The sequence below is a fragment of the Sceloporus occidentalis genome, unplaced genomic scaffold, assembly GCF_023333645.1.
Source record: "Sceloporus occidentalis isolate IW3139 unplaced genomic scaffold, rSceOcc1.0.p SCAF_114, whole genome shotgun sequence".
Lineage (NCBI taxonomy): Eukaryota > Metazoa > Chordata > Lepidosauria > Squamata > Phrynosomatidae > Sceloporus > Sceloporus occidentalis.
The window spans coordinates 2,437,230-2,442,826 of NW_028317094.1; the positions used below are offsets into that span (position 1 = coordinate 2,437,230).

Below are 5,597 nucleotides of genomic sequence, written 5' to 3' on the forward strand. Positions count from 1 at the left end.
TTCCTCTCCTCTCCCCACTTTTGAGCTGAACTGAAGTGAGCTGAGAAAAGGGAAAGTGGGAGGAGGATAGACCAACTGGGACATTTTTAAAAGCCCCTGAAGAAGTGGGGTGACAGAGGATTAACCAGGACTGTCTCTGCCAAACTCTGACAGTACAGTGGACCCTTGTTATATGCTGGGGTTTGGTTCCAAGGTCCCCTGTGTATAATAAAATCCGTGTATGCTGAAGCCCCATTACATATAATGACATAGCAAAATGGTGTCCCTTATAAAAAATGGAAAATCAAGGTAAATTTATACTTTTTGGGGACATTTTCAATCCATGTATGCTTAAATCCGTGTATAAAAAATCAGTGTATAAGAAGGGCCGACTGTATTTTATTTGCTTCTTTTCACAAACTGGTCCAGCAGCGACACAGATGAAGCTAATAGGATAGTGACTCACTGAAGAGCTGTTGTATCTTGGCAGCCTCTTTCTGTTGGAGCCCAGCTCCCTCCGCTTGACCTCTGTGTCGGCCATCAGGTGGTGAAGGGGTCCTGGTGGCCCTGCACTTGGTCACTTCCAGCAAGAGAGGCCCCAAAGCCGTGTACAAAGAGGCCGAGATGGAGTTCCTGAGAAAAGAGACCAGGGTTAGGATTGGCTTGGCAAGAAACCCTGCAGCACTCAAAGACACAGAGAAGAGCATCCTTCTGGTGACATATGCAGGTGACATATGTCTCCTTTGGGTCGATGCAGAGGTGGGCAATCCCTTCCCCCCTCTGCACCAAACAATGCCACCTGGACCTAGCATAGATTCACTGCAGCTCCCCTACACAACAGATACTCCATGCCTTCTTAGACTGGTGGGGGATCAGAGATGGGGAATTGGAGAGGGCCCTGGTTATGTCCCTGTAGCTAGATGTGAAATGAGGGCATCATAAATAAATAAATCATCTGCTGAACCCTCCAGAGGTCCCCAGTTCTTTTCCTCATCATCAGCCCTTTTCCCAAGAAGGCTGCATCCGCAATATAGAAATAAGGCACGTTGACACCGGTTTAACCACTCAGTGCTGTGGAATCCTGGGATTTTACATTCTCTGCCAGAGAGCTCTAGTGCCACAACTACAAATCCCAGGATTCCACAAAGTGGAGCCAGGAGAGTTAAAGCAGTTTCAAACTGAATTATTTCTTCAGTGCAGATACAGCCTGAGTTGGTTGTAAAAGGGTAGAAGCGCCCAAGTCTTGTTTCATTCTTGGTAATCTGAGTTATTCTGGTTTGTCTCCTTCCCTGAAAATCTATTAATAAGAAAACTGGATCCTCCCAAAGAAGCTACATTTGGCCTTGTTTGGGGGACTAGCCTCCTCTTAGAAGCCAAAGCCCAATGTTTGTGAAGAATAAGAATAAGGCTTCTATTAAAACTATCCTCCCCATTTCTGATCCCTTTTAAAACCCATGATCCCCAGAAGGAGCAGAGCTGTGTAATAAGAAAACCCTCTCAGAAAAGAGACACACTTCCTTCCTTTTGGCCCAAGGAGCCCTGCCTCCTTCTGACTCTGGAGCCTCAGGAGAGAAAGAGAGGCCTCTGTTCAACTGAGGCCTCAGAGAAGGTTCTGGAACAAAAAGGCCACTGGAACACAAAATGGTTGCCAGAACACAAAATGGCCAGGGATGGTGGGAGGGATGGGGTTTCCAGCCAATCAGGGCCAGGGATGGTGGGAAGGACTGGGATTCCAGCCAATCAGGGCCAGGGATGGTGGGACGGACTGGGATTCCAGCCAATCAGGGCCAGGGATGGTGGGAAGGACTGGGATTCCAGCCAATCAGGGCCAGGGATGGTGGGAAGGACTGGGATTCCAGCCAATCAGGGCCAAGGATGATGGGAAGGACTGGGATTCCAGCCAATCAGGGCCAAGGATGATGGGAAGGACTGGGATTCCAGCCAATCAGGGCCAGGGATGGTGGGAAGGACTGGGATTCCAGCCAATCAGGGCCAGGGATGGTGGGAAGGACTGGGATTCCAGCCAATCAGGGCCAGGGATGGTGGGAAGGACTGGGATTCCAGCCAATCAGGGCCAGGGATGGTGGGAGGGACAGGCATTCCAGCTAATCAGGGCCAGGGATGGTGGCGGGAGGGGATTGCAGCCAATCAGGGCCAGGGATGGTGGGAGGGATGGGGTTTCCAGCCAATCAGGGCCAGGGATGGTGGGAAGGACTGGGATTCCAGCCAATCAGGGCCAGGGATGGTGGGACGGACTGGGATTCCAGCCAATCAGGGCCAGGGATGGTGGGAAGGACTGGGATTCCAGCCAATCAGGGCCAGGAATGGTGGGAAGGACTGGGATTCCAGCCAATCAGGGCCAAGGATGATGGGAAGGACTGGGATTCCAGCCAATCAGGGCCAAGGATGATGGGAAGGACTGGGATTCCAGCCAATCAGGGCCAGGGATGGTGGGAAGGACTGGGATTCCAGCCAATCAGGGCCAGGGATGGTGGGAAGGACTGGGATTCCAGCCAATCAGGGCCAGGGATGGTGGGAAGGACTGGGATTCCAGCCAATCAGGGCCAAGGATGATGGGAAGGACTGGGATTCCAGCCAATCAGGTCCAGGGATGATGGGAAGGACTGGGATTCCAGCCAATCAGGGCCAAGGATGATGGGAAGGACTGGGATTCCAGCCAATCAGGGCCAGGGATGATGGGAAGGACTGGGATTCCAGCCAATCAGGGCCAGGGATGGTGGGAGGGAATGGGATTCCAGCCAATCAGGTCCAGGGATGGTGGGAAGGACTGGGATTCCAGCCAATCAGGGCCAGGGATGGAGGGAGGGATGGGGATTCCAGCCAATGGCAGCCCCTCAGAGTGTCCTCATGTTTGAAATTCATATCTCCCCCATATTTTTCCCTGAAAGACAGAGACATACTCCATTTGATTGCTCTGTCTTTCTAATTCAACCCACTTTATATCATGGTTCTATTCTGCCTCTATCATTCTTAGCCATTGAACCACCTCAAAGTATAATTCGAATGATGGGGCTCCCCATCCTCCATTACTTTGATGCTCATATAATAATGCCTTAGATAACCTGGCTTTTTTGTTCCCTGATATCCATTTTAATATTGACTTTTCCCTTTCCTTTAAAACTTTACTAGGGATTATTTCTGGGATCATTTGAAATAAATATAAAAACTTTGGTAATACCATCGTTTTAAACATTCTGATTTTTGTTAACATTTCCCCATTTTTATTTGTCCATTTAGAAATCTGATTATTAATTTTCCCCTTAATTGATTATAATTACCTTGTACAATATTATCTAACTCAATTGGTAAATTTACACCTAAATATCTCATATTTTTAATCCCCAATTTCAATCCTGACACAATTTGGGTTTCTTTTTCTTCCGGCCAATTCATATTCATAAACATTATCTCTGATTTATCCATATTAAAGTTAAGCCCAGAAATGTTTTCAAATGTCTGAAATATTTCCAATAACTTGATTACAGCTTCATTCGGTTTCTGTGTCATTATCAGAGGATCATCATCTGCAAATGAATCCAACTTCATCTCTTCTTTGTCTATTTCATGTCCCTTTATCTCTTCTGATCCCGGATCATATTTGCAAACGCTTCCATTGCTAATATAAATAATAAAGGGGAAAGTGGGCAACCTTGCCTTACTCCACTTTCATTTTAGATTTTCTTGATTTATCTCCATTTATCATGATTTGTGCTTCTGTATCATTATATATTTCTTTGATGGTTTATCTAAACCTTTTCCCTAATCCAAAATCCCTACAAATTTTATATAGATATTCATGATTTATTGAATCGAATGCTTTGTAAACATCTAGTTTTATCAAAGCTAATTTATTTTTGTATTGTTTGGCATGATGTAGCATATTAAATATATTCTTTATCGGTTCATAAATATATCTGCCTTCCTCAAATCCATATTGTTCTTCTTTAATTAAAGTAGGTAAATATTCTTTTTAATCTATTGGCTTAGATTTTCATTAAAATGTTATAATCATGATTGCTTAATGTGATCGGACGATAAGATTTGGAATTGGCTGGATCTTTATTGGGTTTAAGTATTGATATAATTTCAGATAGTTTCCATGTTTCTGGGATTATTTTATTATCTAATATTTTGGAAATTTTAGACAAATGCTCACTCAGTTCATTCTTAAAGGTTTTATAAAATATGGATGTGAATCCATCTGGGCCAGTAGATCTAATTCCTTTTAAATCTTGTATTACTCTTTCTACCTCTTATTTAGTTATTGGGGAATTAATATGATTACTCTGTATTTCCGTTCTGTCGAGTCGTTCGCTTTTGATCCTTTGGTGGGACACAACTTGTGCAGCCCTGCTTTAATAGAGGACATGTTTATCAAATGTGCAGATGATGCCAAACTAGGAGGAGTAGCTAATACCCCAGAGGACAGGATCAGCATTCACAAGTTTGGAGTATGTCCAGAGGAGAGCCACCACAATGGAGAGACTTAGGGAGCTGGGGATGTTTAGCCTGGGGAAGAGAAGGTTAAGAGGTAACATGATAGCCCTGTTTAAATATTTGAAGGGATGTCATATTGAGGAAGGAGCAAGGTTATTTTCTGCTGCTCCAGAGATTAGGACCCGGAGCTATGGATGCAAGCTCTAGGAAATGAGATTCCAGGTCAGCATTAGGAGGAACTTCCTGACACAAAGGGCTGTATGACAGTGGAACACACTCCCTCAATGGAGAATGATGGAGTCTCCTTCTTTGGAGGCCTTTAAACAGAGTCTGGACGGCCATCTGTCAGATATGCTTTGATTGAGATTTCCTTCATGGCAGAAGGAGGTTGGACTGGATGGCTTTGAGATCACAATGGGACAATCTCAATGCTTCAGGTAAGGATCACAGTGGACCAATCTCAATCCTTCAGGCAAGGAGCATCAGTCTGAACTCATAATAGTCCCATCACAATCTTTCAGGAAAGGTGCCTCAGGCTGAGATCACAATGGTACAACCTCAATGCTTCAGACGAGGATCATAACCCTTTGGTCGCTAAGGGCCAGGCTCAATCCTTCAGGTAAGGAACACCTGCCTGAAGTCAATAAGCCCATCTTAATCCTTCAGGGAAGGAACATCAGCCCAAAGTCACAATGAGTTAGTCTCAGTCTTTCAGAAAAGGAGCATCAGTCTGAGATTGCAATGGGCCAATCTCATGTGTTCAGGTAAGGAAGGAGCAGCCTGAAGTCACAACCTCTCAGGCAACAAGAATCAGCCTGAGGTCACAATGAGCCATCCCCAGTCTTTCGGGAAAGAAGCATCAGCCTGAAGTCACAATGGGATAGTCTAAATCCTTCAACCCAGGAGCATTAGCTTGAATGCACAGTCTCAATGCTTCAGGCAAGGAGCATTAGCCTGAGATCACAATGGGACAGTCTCGATCCTTCAGGAAAGAACATCTTCCTGAACTAACAATAGTTTAGTCTCAATCCATCAGTAAAGGAGCATCAGCCTGAGGTCACAATATGATAGTCTCTATTGTTCAGGCAAGGAGCATCAGACTTAACTCACACTGCGCCAGTCTCAATCTCTCAGGCAATGAGCGTCAGCTTGAGGTCATA

General features: G+C 45.2%; 1 protein-coding gene across 1 annotated transcript in view; it reads left to right on the forward strand.

Annotated features, from left to right (window-relative positions):
- Positions 1-5,597, forward strand: part of LOC149282475 (uncharacterized) — a 186,896-nt gene that overhangs the window by 79,073 nt on the left and 102,226 nt on the right. The gene's annotated exons all lie outside the window — the stretch shown is intronic.